The 15,865-nt window shown below is 39.5% G+C and overlaps 1 protein-coding gene across 2 annotated transcripts in view; it reads left to right on the plus strand.

Annotated features, from left to right (window-relative positions):
- LOC311531193 (uncharacterized protein) overlaps positions 1-15,294 on the plus strand; it is a 270,167-nt gene extending 254,873 nt beyond the window's left edge. For both annotated transcript variants that reach the window (XR_014714151.1, XM_084648371.1), the window contains 2 exons: positions 2,015-2,105; positions 13,293-15,294. The gene's annotated coding sequence lies outside the window, so the exon portion shown is untranslated. The remainder of the gene's footprint in view (positions 1-2,014; positions 2,106-13,292) is intronic.
- Positions 15,295-15,865: the final 571 nt, after the last annotated feature.

Genomic DNA, 15,865 nt, shown 5'->3' on the forward strand with positions numbered 1-15,865 from the left:
TATGTTTTGGGGCTCCTCCGGCCACAGGGGAGCAGGGCCAGCAGGCTAGCCTCCCAGAAGGGGGGTTCACCCACCGCCCGTGACCCTGAGCCAGTTAATTCTTTGCCTTTCTGCGAAGACGGCCAACAAGGATGGATTTTGTGCTGTGGGCAAACTTGTTTGCTGGAGAGCATCATTCTATTGAATGTCCAATACAAAACCACATGGCAATACTATCCATCAGTCATTACTGTCCAGGCAGTGGATAGGGCACTAGCCGAAGAGTCAAGAGCCCTCATTTCTATCCATTGACCTGTTATGTGACCTTGGACAACTCACTTCTTTGTGCCTCTATTTCCCCTTGAACTCTCTCTCCATCTTGTCCATTTAGACTGCCCTCTTCAGGGTCAGGGAGTGCCTTACTTACTATGTGTTTGTATAGTGCCTAGCACAATGGTGCCCTGATCTCGGCTGGAGCATCTAATGTGACAGAAATAATAATAAACTAGGGAAGGGTGAAAATCTCCATACCTCGTTCCCAATCACCTGAACTACCAAGAATCCCTGTACAAATTTAGTTACTTTAAGTACTCTCACACCATTTGCATAGCCTTCTCCCCTCTCCCTGCATTTGTTTTTATCTGTGAAGCATCCTTCAAAGAAAGGCTTCAAAGGCACAAATTGGGGCCTGCTCATGCAAGAGAGAAAAATTCATCACTGTACTAGTCAGGCATTAGTTTGAAAATACTCATAATTGCTGCTGCAGATAAATGCTGTCCTGGTTTTTTGTTTTTCATGGATGGGTGGACAGCTGCTTCTACAGATTAATTTTAATCTCAAGGCTGGGACATGTGTTTTAGTATTTACATTTAGTTTTGTCTGGCTGGTAGTTTTCAGAGCCGGGTTCTGCCATTTCTAAATGCACTTTACTCATTGGCTCTTCAGCTTCATTGATGAATTTGTTCACGCTTAGGCCATTTAAGATTGCTCAGAGCTTTTAAATGACTTATCCCACGCCTCTAAAATAAGAGAATTAGAAATAGGAATGGGCAAATGGTTCCAAACAGGACTTCAGGTGGTGAAATGATTTGCAGCCTGGTCTTGTATGTACCTGAGCTTTTAGGTTTTTACTGTATTTTTTCTTTCTGTGGTGCCTGCCACTCCCAGTCTCTATACATATCCCTGATCTTCCTATCAGCCCAGTCCCTGAAGCAGAAATATTAAAATTAGATTGCTTAGAAATCTGCTTAGAAATATTGAAATTAGAGCTGGTTGAAAAATGGAAAAAAATGTGACATTCAAAATATGTTTTCCATTTTTATTTATTTGACATTTGGACCACAATAATTGTTGACATTTTGAAAATTTGATTCCAGCTCTGTAGCTGGTCAAAAACGGGAGGGGGGAATTTCATAAAGCATTGATCTCCATTTTAATCATCCAAATTCAAAATGTTGATAATAGTTATCAACATTTTAAAAAATGTCAACCAATTCTAATTAAATACTAGGAGAGAAGATCCTTTGAACGCTGGAGAGCTGTTGAACAGCTGAGCAGAGCAAAGCCTACCTAGCTTTAAAAAACACTTTCCCTACTGAAATAAGGATCAAGCCCCCCTTACCTTCTCCCCCTACCATTCCCAAGACTGCATAAAGAATTTTAACTGCACTGTACTGTAATGAGCTGTGCCCAAACTACTGGTTTCTGGACCACTGTTTATTTTATTTCTTTATTGTAATGAAACTCAGATGGCCGTTGTTTACACTAGCGCAGCCCAGCGAGAGCGTGCTGGAATCGGTCTAATTAACTGCAAGTGGGTTTCAGAATTAGTGCAGAGGAAAGAACAAATTTTTAGTAACGACTTTAAATTGAAGCCCTCATTTATTTTCATTAGGGCCAGACAAAAGCAATATAATGTTTCCCAGCCCTTTCCATGCAAGGCCTTCGAATTAGCCCAGTGGGGCTGCATTCTGCTTACTTCAGGTCTTTCTTCCTCCCTCCAGGCTTATGGGAGGACACTGCTTCTTTTTTCCAGGATAACAAAAGGGAAATGCAGCCAGATTCAGCCATGATCTTGGGATCAGAGAACAGAAGTAGAGCTGGACAATCCGGACCATGCAAATGAAGTAAGTATTAACTTTTACTGCTTTAACAAGCTGCTTTAATGCTTGGTCCATCACACAACATGTCTGGTGCCTTCTATCATCTCCCTTGTATGAAAGGAGTAAGGTCTGTTTGTTAAAGCAAATGACCAGGAACTACAAGACTAAGTTGTATTTTCAAATCACCGGTGGATTGCTCCAGAGCCTGGTGAAATCAATGGATACATGTCCATTGACTTTGGATCAAGCCCTGAATAACTTTGGATAAATCATTTAAGCTGTCTAATCTCTATAGACGACGAATTCGGACTTCTTGTATGTTTGTGCAGCACCTACTACAATGGGGCTCTGAACTTGATTGTGTACCACAGTAACAATGCGGTGCCTCAGTTTCCCCAAATGTAGCTACTATCCCAGTTTTACAGACCTAACCACCAGGGATACTATGAGGCTAACTTATTATTGTTTCTAAGGCAACTTGAGAGCTTTAGAAGGAAAGTGAAAAGTAACCATTGTCATTATTATTAGAAATTAAAAGTGACTTCTCCCCCCCTTTTCTTGTATAGTTTGCAGCCTCTACATAATTTTGCTGTGGCGTTTGCTCAAAAGAAAGGCTCCAAATAATGTTTTACTCAAAGCAAGCAAGCAGTCAATCAGTGCCAGTATGTTAGGAGCAACCATATAACAATAAATGTACCGGTGTGGGCATGTGGGCAAAGACATTGCCTAGTAACATTTCCTTTTCAAGTCTGCAAAGAGTGTTATAAGCAACAGTGAGTTTTGAAGAGAAACTGATTTTAACAGTTGAAAAATACATTTACAGTCCCCCTTTGTAATAAAACATTTGTGCATGGCCTCAACCATGTACCATATAAACCTTTAATAGGGATAAACCAGTAGGTTAGCCTCTGTGGTCCATTCAGGACCTGTCTCTCTGCTAAGAAAGCTAGGCTGGAAGTTTTGGGGCAGTCTGTGATCTGGTCACTTGTCCACTGGGAGCTGAAGTGAAAAGCCACTACATCCGTGTTACCAACACCATACATTCAAAAATCACAAGACTGTAACCAACTCTAGGTGCTTCATATTTGCTTCTGGGCAAATCCCCTTAGTGGTTATGTTTTAAAGCTTTTCTCTGGAACAATGAGGGATAGAAACTGTCTTTCAAAAAAGTACTGAAAAATGAAAGCTGAAGACCTTACATGCTCACGTGCTTCTGGAAACTGGGGGTTGAAGAATTCCACAAAATATTGCAAGACTCAGGATGAAATCCCAAGAGTTTAAAACACTGCCAAATGAGGGCCCTTATCCTGCAGCCTCTTGCTCCTCCTGCTGACGTCATACGTTCATGTTTCAGGCAAACCACAAAGAGCAACATTGTCAGTCACTGTCAGCCTGGATTGAATTTGAAAAAAGGAATCAAGAGGAGAAAGGCTTTGTATCCCATTTTCAGTTAGTTCCCTGTGCTGCGAGATAACCATTAGGGAATTTTTAAAAAGTGCTGATTTGTCACTAGTTATGTACATTGTACACATCTGGTTTGTGCTGCTACAGTTTAGCATCAGCTTCCCAGCTAATACCAATGCAATATATTGTCTGTCACATGTCACAGAAATATGGGATATCCGCAAATAGTTTGGGCACTTGTATTTCAGGGTCACTATATTTTAAATATTACAACATTGTAGACTAACGCTTTCAGCTATCTTATTAAAATGCAACCCCGGTCAATTCAAAACTACAATTTATAAAAGCTCAAGTTATTTAATAATGAATAGATCTATTTGTATTTCTCCCCATATGAGCTTACGCCCACTCCCAGACAAGTCAATGGGAAAACTCCTCAGTTATGTATCAAAGAGTTGCATAGAAATATGGCATAAAATACATAATACCTAGAGTACATCTCAACTGTTCAAACCTCCAGAAAAGGCATTAATAAGAAAGGATCTTTCTCCAAAAGGTATTTCCTCTTTTCTCCAATGTGGCAACGTTATGAATTCTCATCTTTTCAATGTTTATATTTCTTTATTAATTTTTTTTAAAAAAAACCCATCTTTTTAGATACTGAAACATCCTTCCTCGTTAACTAATGTTTTAAAAAATGTATTAGCGAACATGTTTGTTAAAACTACTTCGAGTTAAAACAGGCTCAGATTAAGCAGCAATATATATTATTTGCAACAGATCTGTTTTCCAAAAGAGTTCCTCTATGTTGGATGCAGTGTTGCCAACTGTCAGTAAATTTACGAACAGCTTGTAAATTTAAGTGCTTTCCAGAGAGGCATTGGTATGTGTGTAAAATACCCATTTTGTTCCTAAAACATGGCAAGAATTTTTTTCTGTGCTTGAAAAATAAGGAAAAAAAAACCCTTATAAATAATATCACTGAAGTGATGATGTATTGGTTTCTATGAAGAAGAAAATAAACTAACTTATTTGGTTCTCTTCCTTGTCTTCCGTTGCTAGAAAGATAGTTACAGCTTGATGCAAAGTACTTTCAAGGCAATGACTCTCCCTAGTGCTTATGACAGGTTTCAGAGTAGCAGCCGTGTTAGTCTGGATCCGTAAAAAAAGAAAAGGAGGACTTGTGGCACCTTAGAGACCAAACAATTTATTTGAGCATAAGCTTCCGTGAGCTACAGCTCACTTCATTGGATGCATGATTTATGCTCAAATAAATTTGTTAGTCTCTAAGGTGCCAGAAGTCCTCCTTTTCATAGTGCTTATGGGTTACATAATTCCTCCCATGCAGATAAACTAAACTACAGACACTTCATCTTCTGCCATTATAGAAATAAGCAAAATTTGATAACATTGCAAGAGTTAATAAGAGGAAGATACTAATTCTCTGTGGTTCATTGTTCAACAACAACAAATCCAGATCTGAAATCTAAACTTATATCAAGAGTGGAGACTTCAGAGGGGAAATATACTTTTAAAATGTCAAATGTATTTCTTGAAAAGGTGCAAGCTTTATTTATCTCTAGGGAATCATATGGAAGCAGAGAGAAGGTACACACAAAAGGGAAGTTACAAGCCTGGAGCCCTGTATCCCAGGGTAGATCTGAAGCAATTGTTCAGTGTGCTTTTCAACAGAGATATTTGCAAAATATATCTCTACTCTGCCCCATTAAAATTCAGACATAAAGATTGCTTGCTTTTAGCCAGCGCTCCCCCAAAGAAACAGATAAAAGGCTTGCTTCAGCTATCACAAAGGCTAAAATCAAGAGAAAGTAACTCCCTCTCCCTCCAGATTGCTAACCTCTGTTGTCTCACTTCCTGAAGGCTTATATATCCCAAACTTCAGGGCATCAGCTGCCTGTGGCCAATAAGGTTAATCTGTTTTCCTCTGGAAACCACCTGAAAATTCATTTGCTGTTCATAAAGTGTGGGTGTGATCAGCTGTTTTGAGCAAGGGTTTTAAACCAATCCATGCCAGAGTCCTTTATCCCAGCACAACACAATCATTTCTTCACCTAAAAGAAATGTCTCCTCTCTACTCCACGTTGCCGATCTTTCAGTAGCCCTGTAGATCACTGCTCTGTTGACTATCCTGCACTCATTTAGTGTACAGAATTCCCATTCACACCCAGCTACTACTGAGATATGGAACTATCACTGAAGGTGCGAGATAGATTAACCTAGATAATTTAAATAGATAGGCCATTGAAGTTTCAGATATGGTATAAGTAAAGAATATTGACTGAGATTTTGCTGTACAAGCTGAATAGCAACCAGAATATAACAGACATAATTCTCTCAAACTGATGGCCTAATATTTGCATCAACACTTCAGTGCTATGTAATTGATAAACAACTTCCTAAAAGAAAAGGAGTACTTGTGGCACCTTAGAGACTAAGAAATTTATTTGAGCATAAGCTTTCGTGAGCTACAGCTCACTTCATCGGATGCCACAAGTACTCCTTTTCTTTTTGCGAATACAGACTAACACAGCTGCTACTCTGAAACAACTTCCTGTTATCTTAACAAGGAAATATTATTACAGTCCTCCAGTTCCTACATGTTGCATATCCTCCATGGAGAAAGGATAGTTTAGTGGTTAAGGAGCTGGATCGGGTCTCAGGAGATTGATGTTCAGTTCTTAGTTCTGCTACTGACTTTGTGCTTGATCTTGGTCAAGTTGCTTACTCTCTCAATTCCCTGTTATGTACAGGGCCTGTCTCAAAGATGGCCTGGTCTCAAGTAGGGTCTGGAAATGCTACTGTAATGTAAATAATAACAGGCACACTTTGCACATGGTATTTAATTGCCTAAGTGCCAATTTGAGCATGTAGGATGTAGATACCCTCTTTAGGTGCCCATGTTTTAAAATTGGGCTCTCCACCTGATGTTCTGAACAATTTCTTTCTGCTTCAGAGCTCCCTGTATGACATAAAAATGATCTCTGAGAGAAAAAAAATTGCATGATCTTCTCTAGAGGTGTCTCCACAGTGGCAAAAGAATGGCAGGTGAAGGTTTTTCGATAGGATGGTGACAACAGAAGGAATGACCACCTGGACATTTATTTTAAAAAAAAGAGTCACAGCGTGTTTTATTACCCAAAAAGGCGCAGGGGAAAGGAATGGAGTTCTCTCTCCAAACAGGTGTGTAAGAAAAGTTCTAATCAGACACTGAGAGGAAGACAACCCTTCCCCGCCACAATCTTTGAGAGTTTTAAGAATGATCCTGGTCATGATTTTACATATTTGATGTTCCCCTTCCCCATGCTTAAAATTTCACTGGGAGAACAGTAAACTGATTAATACTTATTTCTTTGGCTGTATTCACTTTCTTGCATATTTATTCCCGCATTTACAGAGGCTACTGCTGCTGAAACCTCAGTGAGTATGGAGCCTGGCGAGACTTGCTACTTGTAGCAGAGAGCAGTTATGAAAACGTGTGTGAAACCTTTGAGTGAGTGAGAGTTCTTCAAATCTTAGGCTGTGATTTTCCAAGGAGCCTAAAGAACTTAGGCATGTCCAACTCCCTCTGAATGCCAATGAGATTTGGGCACCCAAATCCCTTTGAAAATTCCATTATTAATGATTATCCTTATTCCTGAGTTTTACAATAAACTCACTAGAGCTAGAAGTTTGCAAGCCCAGCTGTAGGTGTGTATATGTACCTTATTAATAGGGCAGATCTGAATGAGTGTGTGTGTGTATGTCACACATACAAACACTATCTATCTGTGGATATATATATCTCATTCTCAGTCCTTCAGTTTCCCTTCTTCAAGAAATCCAACAAGAAGATCTCTCTACATGAAATGTCTCCTTTAGAAAAAAAAACATGGGCAGCTCTGTGAAAAGAAAACATGGTAATAGTGCATGAATCCTTCCCAAAGTGCCAGAATAAGAGTAAGCTATCATGACTGCAGATTAAAACAAAATGTGATGCCACGGACAGTGTCCGCTCAGGAGAGGCCCATGATTATAATAGTATCCAACACCACTTGGTAGAAACAAGAACTGGAACACGGTCAACAGATAGCAGATTGTAAGCTCTTCAGGGATGATCTTTTTGTTACGTGTATGTGTGATGGGGGCATCTGGATGCTAGTAAAATAAAATAATAATAATAAATAAGTAATAATAACAACTAATTAATAATAAGAAAGACCTGTAATGCTTGGATGCAAGACAGTTGACTGGGAGTTTGATTTTTAAAATAAAATAATAACAATAACAATTAATAATAATGAATATCTACCTCTTCTACACCACTTTTCATCAGTAGATCTCAAAGCACTTTACAAAGGAGGTCAGGATCATTATCTTCATTTTACAGATGGGGAAACTGAGGCATAAGGAAGGGAAGTGACTTGCCTAAGGTCACTCAGCAGGCTGGTCATGGAGCTAGGACTAGAACCCAGGTCTTTGGAGGTCTAGTCCTGTGATTTACCCACTAGGCAACAGTGGCTCCGCTAAATAAAAATATTTATTTTTAATTTAAATATTGTTGAATATGGTCCTGCTTTGCGGGAGAGAGTGTTATAAAAGACAAGTCTTTAGTGGACAGATGTGATTATACTTTTGATTTTCTACATGGCACCTGGATAACACAGTGCCGGACATGTTAGAAACACACAGACCGATTAGGTAGACATTTTGTTTTTAGAGTTTCGCACCTAGATATCAGGCACTCTATGAGGTCCAGAAACCACATGCTTAACTTGAAGCACTTGAGTACTCCCACTGAAGCCAATAGACTACTGGGCGCTTGAATTTAAGCGTATGGTTAAGTGCTTTGTTGGAGTAGGGCCCAGATACCATACATAGACAGATAAAATGCCTTAAAAGGGTTATGCTGCCCTTAAAATCTTGCAGTTGCAATTTTTACCATGATTTATGCTCTTCCCTACATATAAATTGAAGAATTATTGCAAATATCATGGTAGCCATTTAAATAGTTAAATGCAGTAAATTCATGTTTTTAATTCCCTTGTCTAATGCAGGCAGGCATATAGACAGATGCCCAAAGACAGATTAGACAGTAATCAAAGATACAGAAGAAGTTTTATCTCCAGTACATGAAGGAGAACAGTCAAATAACCTTAATTTTAGAAGGGAACTGTACTGAACCTGCCCAGTGCCATAACTTTGCTTTTTAAGCAAAAGTCAGACAATGTCTGACAAAATGTTCTCCAAGGTCTGGGATGTTGTGTGTAAAGTGATCCATTTTGTAAATAGGAATCCAAATCATACAATATTTGTGGCTGCTTCTGATTTGGATTAGAAAACAGGTGAAAATTGAGATACTGGGTTCAACTGAATTCAACTCTCACAGTGACACTCTTCTCATGTGAACCAGAAACCGACTGTGCCCTGATGAAAACATTTGCACAGGCTTGTGTCAAGTGAAACCACAGACTATTGCAGGACTCAACTCCTTACGCTACCAAGATGCAAGGTCTAAGTCTTATGGTCCTCCAGGAGCAGCTGATCACATGGCCATTCATTCTGAAATCATTGCAGGCAACTTCAGATAGTTGCAGTTTTATTAGTTGCTCTAGTGGAAACCCAGAAGCTGGAGCTCAGTGCATCACTGGAAAATCAAGGGGAAAACTCTGTTTTACATTCTTAGTTTAAAAACTTTTTTTTTTTTTTAAATCTTCAGTGTACACATAAGACCAAATTCATCCTTCATCTCATTTTAAGTCAATGACGTTGGAAACTGCTCTACGGTCTGTTACTGATTTCTGATCTCAAACAGATCTTAATCTTTGGCATTTTGACCCTTTTTTTCTTTTTGTTGAAGAAAAGCAGATGAGTTCCCCTTTGAGATCCTTTAATAAAATGCCTCTTAATTAAAAGGAAATGACTGACAATTATTATTTATTGTTTTAATTATGTTAGCACCTAGAGGACCCAAATGACTCCTGGAAGCTGTACTAATACATAGTATAGAATCATAGAATATCAGGGTTGGAAGGGACCTCAGGAGGTCATCTAGTTCAACCCCCTGCTCAAAGCAATCCCCAATTTTTGCCCCAGATCCCTAAATGGCCCCCTCAAGGATTGAACTCACAACCCTGGGTTTAGCAGGCCAATGCTCCAACCACTGAGCTATCCCTCCCCCCAAGATAGTAAGAGGCAGTCTCTGCGCCAACCCACATCCAATTTAAATAGACAAAGGCTAGGAGGGGAAACGGAGGCAGAGAAACTTGCCCAAGGTCATATAGCAGGTCAGTGGCAGACCCAGGAATATTACCCATATCTTCTGAGTCCCAGTCCAGTACACCATTCCCTGGGCCATGCTGCTGGAGTTTGGCTAACAGTTGCTTGAAAAACCTGTGACAATTACTTGAGCTATATGTCCTGCTGTAACAGAGATAGTTCCTTGGCTTTGAAGAGGGACCCTATAATGCACTGTATAATACTAATAAACATGATTATTACAAAAAGATAAGGTTACAGAAGACTGCATGTTGCCAAATTCTAGTGGACTGTAGCTTTAAGTTTTGGCTGAGCAGTGAGCCAGGGAGATTTTAAAATTCAGCAGTAGTAGCTATTCAGAGGGTTGTTCTAGTACCCATGCCAGGAAAAACTCAGAGTGAAAGGTCTAATTTATCACACATTGGGGTTGCAAACCTGTGCTCAGGGTACCAAGGCAATTGCTCGTCAAGTTTCAGAAAAGTCTGGAGGAATCCCTGACTTCGGAAGTGGCAAGAATTCCAATTTACTGTTCAGAACAAGCAGTGTTAGAGCAAGAGGTATGTACCCTTCCCACACACTCATACATATATGAAAAAAAAAAGATTAATTTGTGTCTACGTTGCTTTGCCTTTTTTCCCCCCTCATTAAATAAGGAATAGCCTATTTTTGAGGCACAGCTGAGGTTATGAAAATGGTCTTTAATTTGAAAGTCTGGTACGGCACCCTGATGTGTTGACATGAAGATAAAATGGCTGGTGCTGAAGAGAATGTAATTGGAGAATCCTGCTAAGATCCTACGTGCTGAAATATTTAAATCAGAATCCATTTTATTTTTCATATTCCCATTCCCTCCCTCCCCCCGAGTTATCTGCAAGCAGAAAGAGGAGAACTTCTGTGAGTTCATAATGACTTTACGATGTTTCTCTAGTGCCCATCAAATGTTTCTGAAGTCTGGCCCCGAATATAAAGCTCTTGGGAGCTACTTTAAACTTGTACATGGGATCTGGTTGGAGCTGTCAATTTATGGATCTCTTTGGGTCTCTGGGTCTGATGCAAAACTAGTGGAAATCAATGGAAAGAGTCCACTTTGACTTCAACGGGCTTTGAATCAGGTCTATAATCCTCATTTAATTTGAAAAATATCCCATATAGTGACAGATTGGTTCAGTTAACTTATGTCAGAAGGTGGGAGGACCTACAACCCTCCTGTGCTTGACCGTATTGGTTCATAGCATGCAGAAATTTAGTATGCAGAACATTTCTATCACACTGATAGGTGTGTCTTAAGCACATGCTTAACTGATTTGCTGAATAAGGTCATAAACATGCCATCATACTTTCTGAGGAGAAGCTAACCAAAAGTGTTTGAATTCACAGGAGAGAGACCTCTTCTTGATCCATTTTCCCATTGGTTTCAATACAATAAGGAAACACATCTCATTTCCCTTTTTCACTCTAAGGCTTGTGAATGTCTGTTGATACCAAATGGCTTCCATACGCTATACCATGAAATTGCTGCTGTCTAGTGCTTTCAAAGGGCTCAGAACTTTGGAGGAGACATGTTTTATCACGGAACAGTGCTATTAATTGTCAGAATTATTTGGTAATACATAGCTCCTTTGTACAGATCCTTTCCATACATGGTTTGGCAGTGTTACGATATGTGTTTTAAAAATAAGTGTGATGAGCTCTGCTGACTCTGTATTTCATACAGATATCAGAGGGCAGGTCTTTGTGGTCTAAACATGAGGTTCAAAATTCCTCCTGTAGATTCTCTGGAACCACAGCTTAACATCCTGGCAGAGCAGAGTCAGCCCTTCATCCTCCTGTGGTAGAGAAATTGAATTCCATACAGCTCACTGTGTAGTGAAAGACCTTTTGGACAGCACTTTAAAAGCAGAGGTCCTGTTTCTTCAGTGCAGCCATTAAAGAGTCCATGCCACTTTTGGTAAGCCATTGGATTTGCTTTGGTGTCCGTGGCCAAAAGGAACCTCACCTCCCACTGTTGTGCAGTATGCGACGTGTGCCGCTTGGCTAAGGTGGTTGCCACCCACGCACCCTTCTACCTCGGCTATTGGCTGCATTTCAGTGGTGGGTGAATCAACTCCTTTGTGCATGGTTTGGGCTGGAAGGTGCAATATCAATGTTATTACATATGGTGGAATATATAATATTTCGATGTGGGTTATGACCTAACAGACTGAGTGACCACCGCCTTGGTTCTATTACAGCTGGATGATTCTGTGGCGAAACTTGTGCCCATTGTTAAACCTCTGTCTGGTTTGGGAAGGCTGAGCTGACAATAATGTTCCATTCCAAGACCATGATTCACTGAATACACAGGTTTTCTCTCTCTGTAATAGACACACAATTATTCTCCTCTCTCTCTCTCTCTCTCTCTGCAGTTGGAAAAGCAAGGTGTGTTTACAGAAGGCAGTATAAACACCTAGAGCTTAGGCAAAGCTGGTGGAATATGGACTGCTGTCATATTTTATTTCAGGTCATCAGGAAATGGAAAATAATGGCAAATCACACCCATCAGTTTCCAGTAAAGTGAAATTAACATTCTTGGCCCACAAAAGACTAAAATAAGTCCTCCATCCCCCATCCAGTTTGTTATTTAACTGCTCTGGTTTTTTGGGCAACTGAGCCTTTTCCCCTTTCCCTCCCCTTGCAGCCCTCCCCCTCCTTTCTATTGTGGATTTTGTCTCACAGACTGGGGCCAGAATCTCAGCTGGTGTAAATTGACATAGCTCCATTGAAATGAATTGAGTTTGAAATTAGTGGAGCTACATCAGCTAAGAATCTGGCCCTCAATTTGGTATTAGTTTGGGGTCAGATCCTCAGCTGGTGTAAATCATTGTAGTTCCATTTATTTCAAAGTAACTAATTTGATGTGCACCAGCTGAGGATCTGGCTGGTACAATTGTTGTTTATGATTTAACAGTAATTCACTATTAGCTGAAACCATGACCTGGGAGTGTATGGCGGATGATATATCATCATGTAGGCATTAGTGATGGATGTCCTTCTAAAGGCTTGATAATTCACTTGATAGATGCCTATGCAAATACCCCACCCTGCACCCTCCAAAAAAAAAATATGGAGAAAGACTTTGGATGAAACTGTGGATTCTTGGATCATTACTTTCTCAGAAGACTTCCAGCATTCCCCGTGTTTTAGATGAGTGAGGAATACAAAAATCAGCAGAACTAAAATATCACAAGGAGACCATTCTCTGTATCATCAGAAACCAGGATGTTCAGAGAAATAAGAAAACTTTTCAAAAACATTTCTGAGTTTTGCTTGGTTTGGTCTTTGGATGAAAGTTCTGGTCAGTTCTTATTCATACCAGTTTGCCTGTTTCTGCTCAACATGGGGAATAGTAGCTATCAAAAGGAAGCTACATATCTAACACCAGAGCTTTGTAGTCACATCCTCAAGTATTTACCTTATAGCTGGTTGAAAAATGGAAAATATTGGCAGAAGAAAAGTATCAATTTTTTTCCATTTCTTATTGAAATTTCAATTTGTATTTTTTTTTCTTACCAGCACAAATCTATATAAGCCTCGGGGGCATGCACACCTGGACGGCTCACAAGAAAACCCTATCTCAAGGTCTTCCTCCAGAGTCAGACAACCATAGAAATGAAGACTATTAAGAGGAAAAAACCGAAGAACGGAAACTTTCTGATTCACTCTGAATTTAGAGAGAAGTTTATAGCTATCCACAAAGCACAAACTGTAGCAGTGCGAGCTTCCCCAACACTGTCTACCTTTGTACCTCAAGCAGTCCCCCAGGGATCACATTTAATGCTGAGAGTCTCTGTAGCCCATGGCCTCTCAGCTGAGATTGTCAGCAGGGGTGCTAATTAGTGCCAGTTGTGGAGGATGGCTTATGTTGAGGTAGACACATGTCCACTGAGAATTGCACTGACAGCACTAACTCATTTCACATAGATACTTTTATGTTAATGCTTTAGCTGTCCTTGATACTTGGAGTTGTTTAATTAAAGGAATCCTCAGAGGAGATGGGTGAGAACATGCATATACCTATAGAAACACACACACACACACATTATATATACAGTATGCATATCACATGTTAATCATAACTTCTCTGCAGATGCCAATCAGAAGAACAAGTTAAAGTTATCAAGAGGGGAAAATAAAAGAATCTCTGTTTTGAAAGGTAGGTGGACTTGACAAGTCCTTTTATTAACTCTAATTATAGAGATTCCCACAAATGGATGTCAAACATTTTCAGTGTGTTTTTCTAAAAAATGTCTGTGATGGAAAAAGGAAGAACTCCACCCCGGCAGAGCATTTCTTCTTGTTTGTTTTACTATTTTCACTGTTTTCTTTCTGCTAGAGAGACCAAGAAAGAGAGGCATTGGAGAAAAAAAAATCTCTGGCCCATATTCAAATTCCGGATGCCCCTCAACCTAATTGGAAAGCAAACAGTGACAATGTTTGCAGTACAGAAAGCATATGACATACCATATGTAAAGCGTTAAAAAGAGGGATTTAATAATAATTCTCCAGTCATGTTGTTGGAGACTTAAGACCTTTTATCTTCCTTAAAGCATGTATTATACGTATCTCCTCCTTGCACTTTCATACAGGCAGACAGGGGAAAACATGGCTTATAAAAAGAAAGTTGCAATCCACAACTTCCAAGGGCTCATTTCAGCAAGCCATTCCTATTCATCAAATTACTTAAATATATTCTTAAAGTTACATGCCTTTCAGTCCCATTGACTTTAGTGGGACTTAAGCAGGTGCTTTGAGTTAAGCACCTGCTCATAAGTGCTTTGCTGATTGAGGACCAAAAGCATCTGATCTGTCTAATTTGCCTCTGTCTGCAAAATACATCTTAATGCTTTGTATGAAGAACTCTAATAAAAAAAGCAATCATACTGAGCCATATTCCTTCCGTGATCACATGTGGTTCCAGTGGGGTGGCATGGGTGTAACGGAGAGCAGAATATGGCCCCATTTGTATTCAGTAGGGCTCAGATCCCCGAAGGGATTTAAATGTCTATAATTCTCATTGATCTGGGACACCATTTAGGATCTGGTCCTAGTTCCCAAAGATATTCCAGGATAGCACTCGCCATAGGAATAAGGTTAGCCATTTATGTTAACACTATGGATGGGTGGGCTACTTATTAAGACTTGAATTTTACTCCTTTAAAAAATGAATCCAAACCTTCTGTGTGGTTTGGAAATGGTTGTGGAAGGCTCTTCCAACTCCCATGGTTCCCGTAGTGTGTCACCAGCTTCCTCCCCAGCAAGGCTTCTGATCCCTCACTTGCCTACCACATGCATTGATTCCTCAACATACAAACAGCCTCATTCCCCCTCCCCCTGTAAAATTCAGATCCATTTAAAATTCCCAGATGGTTTGGTGATGTGCCTAGCTGTGGTCTGGGTTCACGCTGACCTCTACTTTTAAAGATATCTGAATGGTTCATCAACAAATAAGATTTTCTTCTTAAATGAGGATGATGATTGGTGATGGAGGTTAATCCAAATGTTTAGGCACATTTTGATTTTTTTTCCCAAATATCAAATTTAGAGACTGTAAAGTCTGAAATTATATCACAAGATTATGGGTAAAATCCACAGCGGGTATAAATTGACATAGCCTCATTGAAGTCATTCCAGTTTGCCGTGGATGAGAATCTAGCCCTATATGTAATGTAAACAAAGGACATTTTAATTCCAGAGAATCAAAGAATTTGGATATAGAAAATACCTCACTAGGTGATCCTTTACAGTCTAATGCCAGATTCTTTCCTAAAGTATATTCACCAGCACTTAATCTAGTCCAGTTTAAATGACCAAAAAGAAGAGTGCTTCCATCACTCCTAAAGGACGGAATTCCACATTCTAATAAAAATTCTGTTATAGTCATTTTGTAGAACAATATTTTTCTTTAAAAAAATTCTTTACAAATGAACACATACACTAAGTAAAGGGCCCAAATTGCATGTTTGAGTAACTGGGTGAAACTCCATTGAAATCAATGCAGCTGTGTCTGCAGATAATTTGGACCAAATATTTTTTAAAGCAACTAGCATAATCCCTGACAAAATTAGGATTTTAAAAAAATCTTAACT

The sequence above is a fragment of the Lepidochelys olivacea genome (assembly GCF_965140295.1).
Source record: "Lepidochelys olivacea isolate rLepOli2 genome assembly, chromosome: 14".
Lineage (NCBI taxonomy): Eukaryota > Metazoa > Chordata > Testudines > Cheloniidae > Lepidochelys > Lepidochelys olivacea.